This window comes from Procambarus clarkii, chromosome 15, assembly GCF_040958095.1.
Source record: "Procambarus clarkii isolate CNS0578487 chromosome 15, FALCON_Pclarkii_2.0, whole genome shotgun sequence".
NCBI lineage: Eukaryota > Metazoa > Arthropoda > Malacostraca > Decapoda > Cambaridae > Procambarus > Procambarus clarkii.
This window is the reverse complement of record NC_091164.1, coordinates 49,527,261-49,543,175: the sequence shown is the minus strand read 5'-3', so window position 1 is coordinate 49,543,175 and position 15,915 is coordinate 49,527,261. Positions and strand designations below refer to the sequence as shown.

Here is a 15,915-nt window from a genome sequence, read left to right as displayed (position 1 = left end):
TTGCTTGAAGCAGCCCGCAGGCCCACATATCCACTATGGCCTGGTTGGTCCGACACTACTTGCAAGAACCTGTCCATGTGCCTCTTGAATACATCCACCTTCGTTCTGGCAATATTTCTAATTCGTGCTGAATAGCTGTGGACCCCTAATGTTTAGACAGTGCTCTCTGATTGTGTCTATAGCACCTCTACTCCTCACTGGTTCTATTCTGCATTTCCTTCTATACCTTTCGCTCCAGTATGTTGTTATTCTACTGTGCAAATTTGGGACCTGGCCTTCAAGTATCTTCCATGTATTTGATACCTTTCTCTTCTCCTTTCCAAAGAATGTATTTTAAAAGCTTTGAGCCGGTCCCAGTAATTTAGATGTTTTATCATTTCTATGTATGCTATATTTATTCTGTGTATCCCCTCTAATTCAGAGATCTCTCCTGGTCTGTAAGGGGAAGTGAGTACCAAGAAATACTTAAGATGGGACAGCATTAGTGATTTAAATAGTATTAGCATTGCTGGTCCCTGGAACGTTCTCATAAACCTTCCTACCATTTTCCTGGCTGCCACTATATTTGCTCAGTTATGTTCACTAAATGTCAGGTTGTCAGACATCATAATTCCCAGGTCTTTTAATTACCTGTCGCTTTCCTTCAACGAGTAGGTCTGATTGCATCCTGTACCCTGTGTTTTGTTTAAGTTCCTCGTTTCCACCATACCTAAATACTGTAGAAACCCACTAATCCGGAATCCGCCAATCCAGAAAAACGCCCTCATTCGGCAAAAATCGTGGCCGGATAAAGATATCTCCCTCTCCGGCCAAAATGTCCAAGGAAGCCAAACTAGCGGATATTTGGCTGGATCAGCGGCCTAACACGTTGTACACCACCACCAAGAAGGGAGGGAGTTATGAAGGGAGGGAGGGGTCACTCTCACTGCTGCTCACTTCCTCTGTCCTGCCCACATTTACTGCCTCCCTCCCTCCCTCCCTAAGAGATTCTTCTGTAGGTGGCAGTAGATTGCCAGCCATAGATAGCCTGGAAAATTTCCATCTAATACAATAAAGGAGTCATGAAACAAGTATTTTTATAACTTTTTATTGTCCTAATAATATTTCTAAGCAAAATCTGTAACCAAAAATATATACATGATGATGTACAGTGTGTCCTCACTTGAAAGAACTATATGAGGCGAAGCTGATTATTTCACCGCGGAATTCGTTCTACCTGTCGGCTCCAGGCTGTCACTCACCTTAATGTGAAAATAACAGAGATCCTACATCCACTATCAACTAAACAATATTCACAGAAAATCTATTTATTACGTATTTATTATTTTGAACATGGCACATGATAGAACAGTCATTGGTAAACAATTCCATATTAAAATCATAACTGTGTGACGGTTATTGGTGGTCGCAAATATGATGTATTGGCCAGGATTTCCATAAGCTAAATGTATGTCTATATAAATATTCATAAACAATTAATTTATTATGAATTAATTTTCACTATGGCATTTGATAAAACAATCATTTACAAACAATTTGGAATAAAAATGCTACGAATTTAAGCATTAATGAATCCAATCAAGCAAAATCACATAATTTTCTCAACAAACTGTCAAGAGGAGGGGCGGTTGGCGGGTGGCCGGTGGTAGGGGGAGGGAGGGAGGGGCCAGTCGCTGGTAGTCAGGTGTGGGAGGGGGGGGGGGTGTAGAATGTTGGCGGTAGAAGAGTTGGGGTGGGGGTGGTGGCCAGACTGGCAGGCCTTGGGCCAGACCAGGCTTAGGGCCAGACCAGGCCTCAGGCCTGGCCCAGGCCTTTTCAGGATTGGGCAGCAGAAAATAACATGATGTTTAACAGTGATAAATTCCAGGTACTCTGGTATGGCAAAAATGAGGATCTGAAACATAATACAGGGTACAAAACACAATCGAATCTGCCCATAGTAGGAAAACAGCATGTCAAGGATTTGGGAATAATGATGTCCGACGACCTAACGTTTAGGGAGCATAACCAAGCAAATATTGCGGCAGCCAGAAAAATGATACGATGGATATCGTGAACTTTCAAATCCAGGGATCCCATCACGATGGTTGTACTCATCAAGTCACTTGTGTTGTCCCGTCTTGAGTATTGCTCAGTACTCACTTCCCCCTTCAGAGCAGGGGAGATTGCTGAAATAGAGGGAATACAGAGAACATATATGGCACGCATAGATGCAATAAAGCACCTAAATTATTGGGATCATCTCAAAGCTCTCCAAATGTACTCGCTAGAAACGAGACGAAAGAGATACCAAATGGAAAACATGGAAAATACTGGAGTGGCAGGTCCCAAATCTACACAGTAAAATAACAACATACTGGAGTGAACGATGTCGGGGTTCACCATAAGAGGGTGAGCAACAGTATACACAAGGTCACTCACCGTAGCCCTGCGGGTCTTCACTCTATCCTCGCGGCGTCACTGTACGCCAGGAGGGTATCCCAGTCAATCCCAACTGGCCTCTGATCGAGAATGAGTGAGAACACAGCTTGTTCTCTTTACAGCCCCGGTAAGGGCTCTACTATTAACCACAAGGTCGCCAACTGGTGTTTCCTGTGTCCAGTAACACGTCAGTGGTTTCGTTGATTTGTGGTAACAGTGGCAAGAGCACACTCAATAGGTCTGATATCAGGCAGATATTTATTTCTATCACTCTATTTCCTCTCATGTATTATATAGTCACAAGAAATATGGAGGGGATGATACAAACTCCAAGGTATTTTGTGTTTTACTTAAAACTCAAGACATCACATCCGTATATCAACAAGTAAACAGCTATTTCATGCGTAAGTCGCTCGTTCCCACATATAATCATGAACTCGCCAAGCTGGCAATGCTCCCCCTCACGTCAATGTCAAAATCAGCTGGGTGACTCCCCCCCAATGCGTGATCTCTTACTACACTTGTTTGTTGGCGAAATATGCCCGTTTCTTTAAATTCTCAAGGATCACTAAATGTTCAAACAACACAATATCTGCGACAATAGCAATAGAACGTAAATACTTCGCTGCACTGATCTTGAGCTCAATCAAACATTTCTATATTAATGAACACAATAATTTACTATCATGGTATAACACACTGTACCTCATTTAATGATAACGCATGCAAGTATATATTACTGGAGTTCTCAGTAATTCCTTTCGTGGGCGAATATTCAATTGATCACTGCACACATGAATGGTTATTCAATACACAAGCATAGACATATATATATATAGATAAATCATAGATATCAATAATAGTAATAATATAGTTACTGGGCACATAGCCTAACACCAAATACTGGCACATTTATATATATATATATATATATTCTCTCACTAAATGATCATATTAAAGTCTCATGAAAGACATTATCAACACAGTAAATTCATCAATTACTCTGGGTGCCTGCACACACCAATAATAATAATAGATACCGTGAGTGCTCTATGTAGCCCCACTCTGCACGCTTGTGCCTTACTGTGACATAGGTGAGCCTTGCTCATGACATACAAAATACTCTGGCTAAATAATATAGCTGACTAAAGGGGAATTGGGAGGGAAACTAGAATCACCTACTTCCACCTATCCACCGGTGAGAGTTGAGTTGTAGCTCCTGGTCCAGGCTCCCGCTTCGTGTAGGGAACGCCCCCACACACACCCTGTCGTGTCCTCCAGGAACCCAATCAACGTCCCAAAATAAACGCGTCGTCTCCGTATTCTGTCCTCCGCGGGTCCGTGCTCCTCCTCCACGTCTTGTAGGGTTGAGTCGGACTCCCGGCCGTCAACTTCTCCTCCCAACTACGGCTGCCAACCTACGTCTCGGCTGCAGTCGTACGGATTCCCAATTAGTATCTTCTTTCACTGCTTCCCAGTGGATTGGCCCAGCCGCTACGTCGTCACTGTGAAGCTATCAGACGTCCCAGACGATACTGCCTAGACTTCACCTGCACAGCACCCGACCCTGGAGTACTTGATGCTCAGTATACCGTCAATTCCCTCTTCGGTCCACACATGGAATGAAAGAAGACCTCTCGGTGTACTTGCAGACTACGGGTGACGCGTAAGATCCACGGGAGTGGCGTATTACTGTCAGATTGACAGGATCAACCTTCACACATCCGTCCACCTTGACGTGTCGTGTCAGACTGATGGCGCCGCCGTGGCGCTATGACCGGACCCCCCTGCCTTCGTGACGTCATACTTGCCAAGGGAGGTTTTCATTGGCTCCCTGTGCCACATCGCTGTCGGTGACAAATCAGGTGCCACTGACGTCACACAGTTTTGGCGGCAAAACGGAGGAGCCCGCGCCATATTGGCTCCCTAAAGGGCCTATATCACAGGCCAAAATACTCTTCTTTTACAAATTTCTCGCCACCTCGAGAACACTACACTCTCTCACATATATCAAACTGGTGCCTGCGACGTAGAGAACGCTCGGGTAAAGTGGACATGACTCTTACAGCAGGCATGGGAGAAATATAAGGGGTGAACACCGTCACAACGATATGGAAGAAAATGCAGAATAGAACCAGTGAAGAGCAGAGGTGCCATAGGCACAATCAGAGAACACTGTATAGACATCAGAGGTCCGCGGTTGTCCAACGTCCTCCCAGCGGGCATAAGAAATATTGCCGGAACAACTGTGGACATCTTCAAGAGGAAACTAGATTGCTTCCTCCAAGGAGTGCCGGACCAACCGGGCTGAGGTGGGTATGTGGGCCTGCGGGCTGCTCCAAGCAAGAGGCTAGTGGACCAAACTCTCGAAAGTCATGCCTGGCCTCGGGCCGGGCTTGGGGAGTAGAAGAACTCCCAGAACCCCATCAAGCAGGCAAGACCTCAGGCCAAACTTCAGACCAGGCCTCAGGCCAGACCTCAGACCAGACCTCTGGCCAGGCCTCGGGCCAGACCTCAAGCCAGGCCTCGGGCCAGACCTCAAGCCAGGCCTCGGCCAGACCAGCCCAGACCTCAGGCCAGACCTCAGACCAGGCTTCAAGCCAGACCTCAGGCCAGGCCTCAGACCAGGCCAGACCTCAGACAAGGCCTCAGGATAGATCTCAGGCCAGGCCTCAGGCCAGACCTCAGACCAGGCTCTCAGACCAGGCCTCAGGCCAGACCTCAGGCCAGGCCTCAGAGCAGGCCACAGAGCTGGCCTCAGGCCAGACCTCAGACCAGGCTCTCAGACCAGGCCTCAGGCCAGACCTCAGACCAGGCTCTCAGACCAGGCCTCAGGCCAGACCTCAGACCAGGCTCTCAGACCAGGCCTCAGGCCAGACCTCAGGTCAGGCTCTCAGACTAGGCCTCAGGCCAGACCTCAGACCAGGCCTCAGAGCAGGCCACAGAGCTGGCCTCAGGCCAGACCTCAGACCAGGCTCTCAGACCAGACCTCAGGCCAGACCTCAGACCAGGCTCTCAGACCAGGCCTCAGGCCAGACCTCAGGCCAGGCTCTCAGACCAGGCCTCAGGCCAGACCTCAGGCCAGGCCTCAGAGCAGGCCACAGAGCTGGCCTCAGGCCAGACCTCAAGCCAGACCTAGAGCCAGACCTCAGACCAGGCCTCAGATTAGGCCTCAGGTCAGACCTCTGACAAGGCCTTAGGTCAGACCTCAGACCAGGCCTCAGGTCAGACCTCAGACAAGGCCTCAGGATAGACCTCAGACCAGGCCTCAGGCCAGACCTCAGACCAGGCCTCAGGCCACACCTCAGACCCAGACCTTGACCCGTCTCAGATAATGTTGACTGCGTAGAGGCTAGCTGCTTTTTTACCCCCCCCCCCCCCCCCCAATGCATCCCCCTCACCACTAACACCGCCATTTATTATGAATTCTTCATTTTGACTATGGAATATGATAGAGCTGTGTGTTACAAACAACTGAAATGGTAACATTTACTCAGCTAATTTGATGAAAAGCAGACAGTGAGTGAACTATCAAGGTGGAGCATGGAGGCGCCAGCCACATGTTGCCATTTAGATGATAACTCTGGCCAGAGCTCTCCACTGACACAACCTGCCTCCCCTGACACCACTATTACTCCATTTTTCCTGACAACTTCCACCACTGACACCACTATTACTCCATCTTCCATGACAATTTCCACCACTGACACAACCTGCCTCCCCTGACACCACTATTACTTCGTCTTCCCTGACAACCTGCCTCCCCTGACACCACTATTACTCCAGCTTCCCTGACAACTTCCACCACTGACAACCTGCCTCCCCTGACACCACTATTACTCCGTCTTCCCTGACAACTTCCACCACTGACAACCTCCCTTCCATGAGAATAACTTACACCACCTTCCCCCCCTAACAATAAACCCTAACCATTCATACCACTTGCCCCTGACAACAACTCTCACCAATGACTCTTGACACAATTTTATCATCCTTCAACCATTTCTCCCTGGAAATAATGGGTAAGCATAATAAAACACTGTATAACTGTTTACACTTTGAATCATAGTTGATGAAGACCTCCTCCGACGCTCGGTCTCGGTGACCACTTGGACTAATATTCTTCACTTAATCGAACATTTTATATGTTCTACTGAACATTTAGTAATGAATTAAATTTGTTTGGATCTTCCGGGAATTCGCTAGAGCGGGGTTCTTTAGAGTGAGGATGCACTGAATGTCACCTACGATTTTATTATTATTTTTGCAGTGACCAGGGAACATAAATGAACACCCTTATAAAACGAAAAACAATTTGGATTTTTTTTTGTGGTGCCTGGTGGTGTTGCAGGCCAATAGTCCTTAGCGGTTTAAGGGTTAATGAAACGTGGTTGAAAGAGGATACAACAAACTCTTTAACATAACAAACTACTTGGCAATTCATAACTGTTGGCCAATCCAAAGAGGTGGTAATACAGTACTACCACCAAAAACTGACTTCCTTAAAAGTAATTCAAACTAGAGACACCTGTGGCGAGTATATCTTTGCCTGTTTCAGAGTCAAGGGTACCGAGGCTGACTTGACTACGGGAGCAGTTTACAGAATGCCTAACACTGATGTTGCTGAATTCAACTCTAATCTTAGAAATATACAGTAATACTAACCAACAAACTTAAGGGGCCCGGTGACGGTGGAGATTTCTCCATATATGAAATATAGTGAAATTTTTTAAACAAATCTCCCGTTATTTGGCATCAGCGTCGTGAAAATTTCATCCGCATATGTCAAGAAATAGGTTTTTGACAAATTTTCAAAAAGTAAATGTGTTCTTGATGGGCGGCAACTGATACTGATAATAATGATAACACCTCCTATTTACTGGCAATCAGGAATAAAGATGCAAACACCTGTCCGATGCACAAAGAAGACAAGTACAGTACAACCTCAATTCAATGTACCTGAATTTGCCGTATCTCTGGCTAAGTCGCACACTTCACAGGCTGGATTTATTCACCCGGTTCGGTTTACTCTGGTTCGCCGAAGCAGCGGGATGTGCGGATTTGCTTAAGATGTTGGGTCAGAGTTCACTGATTGATGGAAAACTTTCCTATTCTATCTCTGATAACAATTAATAATTCCTTCATATGACAAGTTGATCACACACATGGACAAGTGGTCCACAAGCTTACAATGTTGGAACAGAGTTTACATACTGGTGAAAAACTTTCCCATTCTATCACAGGTTATAATTAATAATTCCTTCATATTACAAGTTGGATCACACAAGTGGACCACACAACAAGGGAACCATATGAACCAAACACCAGCCAGAATGGTCCACACAACAAGTGAAGCATATTAACCAAACACCAGCCAGAGTGGTCCACACAAGTAAACGTCTGTTTCCTTGATTTTCATTCACTGATTTGTGGCGCACGTATCTTTGTAGATTACAGTACATAGTTTAAAGGCTGAAGCGTGAATAGCTAGCTAATATGTTGAAATCTTCATATATACATTTTCTGCGATGAAACAATATGAGTGAGGGTGGACAGATAAGGGAATACTGTACTGTAACCCTCACTTTACAGTGAAGTTTCACTCGCTTTCATCTGTGTCGTCATAGTTCAGTGACCCATGACTTTGAAAGTTTCAGATTAATAAATCATTTCTAAAACTGGTGCTCTAATAGCTCTTTATTATCCTAATTAAACTAAACTAAATAAAACAAAAAAATTGTACTGTATCTGATATTTGCTATTACAGTGATATCTGTACTGTAATAGATATCTGCTATTTGAGAAATTATTCATGTTATTGGCACAACAACTCTAGCGCGAGTGGACGGGTCTAATCCGTGTGCACACCACCATGCGTATTTTGTTCGATTTCGTCGCCACATTTTAGTGACTCATGGCTTCGAAATAATAAAATTAAAAAATCAGTTCTGAAATAAGTATTTTTTTATAGCGCTTATTATTGTAATAATGTCACTAAACTAAATATATAACCCAAAAGCATATAATTTGATGTAAATACAATATTTGAGAGAAATTTATGTTACTGGATCTGGCTTGAACACCAGCCTACTGTAGGGTGTATAGACCTAGTCTGCGTTCATTTAGTAGGCACCCAGTGTCATTAGCTTGGTCTGCGAGGGATGTATTTGTCCGCCGGTAGAAAAATAATTGTGGAATTTACCATTTTTTTTACTACAGCTGTATTGTTATACAACAAGATGTCTCAGTGGCTTGCTAATAGTGCCTTATTAGTGCTGAAAATGAATCAATGTTTTGCAAGAACTAGAGGCAGAAAATCAACCAGCACAGCAATACGCAGCATGAGCACAGCCGTACCTATTACGAGCACAGCTGTACCCCTGTACCCAGCACGAGCATAGCTGTACCCAGCACAAGCACAGCCATACCTAGTACGAGCACAGCTGTACCCAGCATGAGCACAGCCATACCTATTACAAGCACAGCTGTACCCATCACGAGCATAGCTGTACCCAGCACGAGCACAGCCATACCTAGTACAAGCACAGCTGTACCCATCACGAGCATAGCTGTACCCAGCACGAGCATAGCCATACCTAGTACGAGCACAGCCATACCTAGTACGAGCATAGCTGTACCCAGCACGAGCACAGCCGTACCCAGCACGAGCACAGCCGTACCCATTACGAGCACAGCTGTACCCAGCACAAGCATAGCTGTATCCATCATGAGCACAGCCATACCTAGTATGAGCAAAGCTGTACCCAGCACGAGCACAGCTGTACCCAGCACGAGCATAGCTGTACCCAACACGAGCACAGCTGTACCCAGCACGAGCCCAGCTGTACCCAGCACAAGCATAGCTGTACCCAGCACGAGCACAGCTGTACCCAGCACGAGCACAGCTGTACCCAGCACGAGCACAGCTGTAACCAGCACGAGCACAGCTGTACCCAGCACGAGCACAGCTGTACCCAGCACGAGCCCAGCTGTACCCAGCACAAGCATAGCTGTACCCAGCACGAGCACAGCCGTATCCAGCATGAGCAAAGCCATACCCAGCACGATTACAACAGTAACTAGCACCTGTACAACAGCAGCCAGTACCAGCTCAGAAGCAGCTGAAGCAAACACAGCAGCAGCGAGCACCAGCGAACCTGATGCAAACATCTAAGAACATCCTGTGTGGAGTGTACAGTTAGAACAAGGGTTAAATTTAAGTACATAGTGTTAATGTGTTATGATTAAGGTTGCAGTAATTTTAGTGCACAATAGATATTTACTGTACAGTATTCACAACATCATGAGAATTCAAGATGGACATAATTCCAACAATAAGGTAAATAAAAACTGTAACACAGTATTTTCTAGGGGGAGCCCCATCAGCTCCTTGGAGCTATCCAGGCTGAAGGGATATGTATAACTTTCTGGCATCAGTCAATGTGCATGGAGTTCTTGACTACTGGGAACCATGAGCCAGAACCTGGGCCCCCTCACAGAGGCACGAGGAGCAATGGCCTATTAAAACCCCCATGTGGCTGGGAGCATTCTATGTCTGCCATCGACCGGGTCTGACACCCAGAAAGGTAGATGTCTCAAAATGCATGCGCGTTGCTGAGCCACAGCAACCCTCCCCTGTCACCCTGTCCTTCCCACTATTCCCCCCCCCCCTTCCCCTGTCCCCTCGTCCTCCCAACCATTCCCCACTCCCTCATCCTCCTCCCCCATCCCCTCGTCCTCCCCACCATCCTCCACACTCTCCGTCTCCTCGTCTTCCCCACTTTCCCCACTTTCCCCGTCCCCTCGTCCTCGCCACCATACCCAACTCCCCCCGTCCCCTTGTCCTCCCCACCATTCTCCATTCCCCCATCCCCTCATTCTCCTCACCATGCCACACAACCCCCGTACCCCACGACCTCTCCACCATTATCCTCACCCTCGTCCTTCCCCACCATTCCCCACTCGTGTCCCCTTGTCCTCCCCACCATTCTCCATTCCCCCATCCTCTCATTCTCCTCACCATGCCACACAACCCCCGTACCCCACGACCTCTCCACCATTATCCTCACCCTCGTCCTTCCCCACCATTCCCCACTCGTGTCCCCTTGTCCTCCCCACCATTCCCCACTCCCTCGTCCGATGCGTTCCCAAATGATCTGATGTTCCCATCAGAAAAATGGGAACATCAAATGATCTGATGTTCCCATCACTGAAAAATAAGTACAGTATAACAGTTTAAAAAACAAAATGAAAACAATGAAAAAATAAAAAATAAACTATACCCACAAAATGAACAGTATGGTAAACAACACAGCTCAATTCCAACGCAATGTCACACAAAATAATTAAATCAAAATGAAAATAAATCAAAATCTATGAAAATTAAATTTATCAATGCAATCGGAAACAATGAAATGGAATCATAACATATTTGGTATAGCGTGTGTTGCTATTATGTGCAACAGATGGCGCTGTTTTTTAAAAATGTATGTTTTTATCTGTCACAGATGAGGCATGTATATAGTACGTATATAAAAACACGCGCCTATTCAAATGCAACATCGTGTCAAAATTTAAAGGCAATCAGTAAAGAGGTTTCGAAGATTTCCCCTCACATAAAAAAACATGGGAAAAACACAGTTTTTCAAGAAAAGCATGTTTCCTCCCGTTACAAGCATGACATCTATATAGTATGAATATAAAAATATGCTCTGTTGTGAATGGAACATTGTCAAAATTTCATAGCAATCTGTGAAGAACTTTTGGAGATTAGCGATTTTGAACAAACGAACATTTACATTTTTATTTATATAGATGAACATAATAATTGAATAATATAATAATAATAATAATAATAATAATTTATTTAGGAACAGTACATACATAGTTGCAGCATTACAGTACAAACATTCTGTTAGATTTAAAGACAGAGGTAGTACATACAATACCTAAAGCCACTAGTACGCATAGCGTTTCGGGCAAGGAGAAGTGGGGAAAAAAAACACTTAGACTAAAACTTAATAGTAATTGAGCTTAAAGTATAAATTGTGTTGAATGAAAAAAAAATAATAAAAGATAAAAAAAGGGGGGAAACATAGTACAAAATGGCCAATATACAAGCTGGTTAACAAACGACATTTTTTTTTTTTTTAAATAGTATGACATGGGTTGACATTTAGAAGTAAGGTAGGTTACATGGAGTTAATTAAGTAGTACTTAGTTTTCATCTTAAACTGCTTGAGAGAGGTATAATCTTTGACGTAACTAGGAAGGTCATTCCACATTCTGGGTCCCTTGATTTGTAAAGCATTCCTAGTTTGATTAAGTCTAACTCTTGGAATATCAAATAGGTATTTGTTTCCGGTGTGGTGCACATGGGTTCTGTTACAACCTTCTAGGAAGCGTTGAAGGTCAGGATTGATATTACAATTCAGAGTTTTCAATATATAGAGTACACAAGAGAGGATGTGCAGTGACTTAATATCTAACATATTCAGAGATTTGAGTAAGGGTACCGAGTGCTGTCTGGGGCCAGAGATAGATATTGTTCTAATAGCAGCTTTGTGTTGGGTAATTAGAGGACGTAAATGATTTTGGGTAGTAGAACCCCAAGCACAAATACCATAGTTGAGATAAGGATAGATGAGAGAGAGTAATAGAGCATCACCAGGGCAGGACTAATATGCTCATAATACTTTTGAGTATAGTGATGGGTCACACATTTTATTATATAAATATATCACACTTCATACTATTCAATAATATTACTCAAAAAAAAACAGAAAAAATCAGAGACATTGAAATAATTAAGTAATAATATCTTTGTGGCGATTCCCACCTGACAGCTCGGGTGGAGCTGACCGCCTCTGACGATTACTCTGTCAACGCCTCACTTTTGCCAGACTTCCTCGCCCTATTGCGGCCAAAATATGTCACAATTTATTTTCTATTTTTCCCATGATCAGGGAACACGACGTGTTGCAGGCTAAAATCGCAAGAGCAGCCCAGGGGTTAACAAAAACCAACTAATAATATCAGGGGTTTTGCGGCGTGATGAGGGTATCGACATCATAAAACCGAAACATGCACAGTCCCTGATGAAGGTAATGCCGTCATCAATTAATGCATTTTTAAAAATTCCCTTTATTGTCCAAATATTATGGGACTGGTTTTAAATGTTCCCCTTTATATTGTGAACAATTTGATAGCAAAATGAATGACATAGCATGAAAATTGAGGTTAGAAAGCTGAAAAGAGTACAGTATAAACATTTGAGTGTGGTTTGTACACTCATGGCCAATGCTCAGCCTTCCTTGCGGTGTGTGCGCTAGGTCGCCTGCCGGGCCAGCAAAAGAGTTAATATTGACCTCTGTGAGCCTTCAAGTTGCTAGTTTCCTCAACTGTATGAATTCCTGCTTGTTCGTACCCCTAATTACTAAACCTTTTAGAATTACTGAAACAACTGCCTTTACTCCTGACCACATCTGGACTAACATAACCTCTCCACTTACCTCAGGAATAATCACTGATAGGACCACAGACCATTACCCTTTATTTCTTCTAAACAACATTAATAAACCACCTTTAGATACAATGAAGATAAGCTTTAGGCTGCACAATGAAACTTCTAAAAGCAGCTGTATTGCTGCTGCCTCTAATATCAACTGGGAGTCTGAAATAGGTGACATAGTGAATATGAACCTTGCAGTGCAAACATGTCTTCACAAAACTTTGAGCCTTGCCTTGAGGTTACCGTGAGGTGTTTTCGGGGCTTAGCGTCCCCGCGGCCCAGTCGTCGCCCAGGCCTCCTCGTTTCTGGACTGGTCAACCAAGCTGTTGGATGCGGCTGCTCACATGAGTCACAGCCTGGATGATCAGGTATCCTTTGGCGGTGCTTGTCGAGTTCTGTCCTGAACATTGTGAGGGGTTGGCCAGTTATGCCCCTTATGTGTAGTGGAAGTCTGTTGAACAGTCTCGGGCCTCTGATATTAATAGATTTCTCTCTTAGAGTACCTATTGCACCTCTGCTCTTCAACAGGGGTATTCTGGACATCCTGCCATACCTTCCGGTCTCATATGATATTATTTCTGTATGCAGGTTTGGGACCAGCCCCTTTACTATTTTCCACGTGTAAATTATTATGTATCTTTCCCGCCTACGCTCAAGAGAATACAGATTTTGGCATTTTAGTCGATCCCAATAGTTTAGATGTTTTACTGAGTGGAGTCTAGCAGTAAAGGATCTCTGCATGCTCTCCAAGTAAGCAATTTCACAAGCTTTGAAAAGGGCTGTCATTGTGAAGAAGTATTCCGCTCTAGAGAGCACTAGCATGTCGAAGAGATCATCATTGGTATAGCATCTCTAGTGTGAACGGTTCTTTTTATCCAACTTGTCATATTTATTGCAGTTGTGACGGCTTCTTTATTGTGTTTTTTAAAGGTAAGGTCTTCCGACATGAGTAAATCCAAATCCTTTACATTGCTTTTTTGTTCTATGTTATGATTTGACTGTGTTTTGTACATTGTTTCCATTTTTAGATTTTAATTTTTTCCGTGGCGCATAAGCTGGACCTTATCTTCGTTAAACACCATATTATTTTCTGTAGCCCCTAGAAAGACCTGATTTATATCTGCAGGTTTGCTGTGTCCTCTATGTTGTCTACTCTCATAAAGATCCTAGTGTCATCTGCAAAATATGGTATGGTACTATAGATTGTGTCCTTCTCGATGTCCAATATGAAGATCAGAAAAGAGTACTGGAGCAAGCACATTACCCTGAGGGACTGAGCTCTTCACGGTCGATGGACCGGATTTTATTTTGTTGGCTATTGCACATTGGGTTCTGTTAGTCACGAAATTGTAGATCCATCTGCCCATTTTTCCGGTAATTCCTTATGAACGCATTTTATGTGCAATAACACCATGGTCACATTTGTTGAAGCCTTTTGTGAAATCTGTATAAATTACATCAGCGATTTGTCTGTCTTCATGGTATCTAATGCCATGTCATAGTGGTCCAGCAACTGTGATATGCAAGAGCGCCCTGTTGTGAAACCATGTTGTCCGGGGTTATGGAGATGCTGGGATTCCATGTGTTTTGTAATCATACATCTTAGCACTCAAAGATTTTTATGATGTACGATGTTAGTGCTATCGGTCTGTAATTTTTTACCTCTGCCTTATTTCCTCCTTTATGGAGTGGTGCTATCTCTGCTGTTTTTAGTATGTCAGAAATAACGCCAGTATTTAGGCTTTGTCTCAAAAGAATGTGAAACGCCTGCGATGGTGTTTTTTTTACAGTTGTTGATGAATATAGGGTTCCAAGAATCTGGGCCTGGTGCAGAGTGCATAGGCATACTGTCTATGGCTTCTTCAAAATCCAGTGGAGATAGGGTGACATCTGATATATGATTTGATGTTGGTATCATATCCATGAAAAATTCATTTGGGTTATTTTACGTTGTGGTATTCGTAATAATATTATTATGTTGTGAGTTGATAGATTGTCTTTCCCGGACAATCCACCAAACCCAAAACCTCTGTAGAGTGCTTACACTTAAATCAGGAGATCACCCTGCATGCTTCTTACTTTTGGAGAGGGCTCAGCATCACATCTGTAGGGGATGCGGCTCCAACACCAGCCTCGTTGTCATGTGCACACACCCACTTGAGCCGTGCACACACCCACTGGCTTGCCACTTATGCTACCAACCTCACTTAGTGAGTTTAACCTTGTAAAACAAATATGGCACTATCAGCCCTAGAACATATTTATCTCTGCAGTTACTCCAGCCTACAGTTGTAACTCTATAAACTTCAGTATAAGTATTCCTTGGCATAAAAATGATAATCAATCACCCACCTTTCACTGCGTCTTGCATGCTAATGGCACTCAAGCACTCTACCAACTCCTAGCATGCTAATGGCACTCAAGCACTCTACCAACTCCCTACAAGTAGTCAATAAGAACTTCATTCCCACATCTGAAGTTCACTAACCTGACATCAACAGGTTCTTCCAGGTTCATCTACTAGGAAAAGTCACGGCCTCAGAGTGTGGTCTGCCGCCGGTGGCCGGATGGCCGTCAGGTTGAGCCCAGTAATTTATTTAAAGGGGGCCTCATAGCCTGGTGGATAGCGTGCAGGACTCGTAATTCTGTGGCGCGGGTTCGATTCCCGCACGAGGCAGAAACAAATGGGCAAAGTTTCTTTCACCTTGAATGCCCCTGTTACCTAGCAGTAAATAGGTACCTGGGAGTTAAGTCAGCTGTCACGGACTGCTTCCTGGGGGTGGAGGCCTGGTCGAGGACCGGGCCGTGGGGACACTAAAAAGCCCCGAAATCATCTCAAGATAACCTCAAGATAGGATCCTCTACAGCTCTTCCAGGCTGCTGCACCATGAAGTTTTCCTTGGATTGCAGTGGTACTCCACCACTGATTCCACAGAAGCATGTGAGACTTCACTTGACTGGTCCTCTTCACACAATTTGAGGTC

The 15,915-nt window shown here is 44.3% G+C and overlaps 1 protein-coding gene across 1 annotated transcript in view; it reads left to right on the top strand.

The window, feature by feature from the left end:
- The window catches only part of LOC138364949 (tripartite motif-containing protein 59-like), an 81,732-nt gene that overhangs the window by 18,575 nt on the left and 47,242 nt on the right, over positions 1-15,915 (top strand). The window lies entirely within an intron of this gene.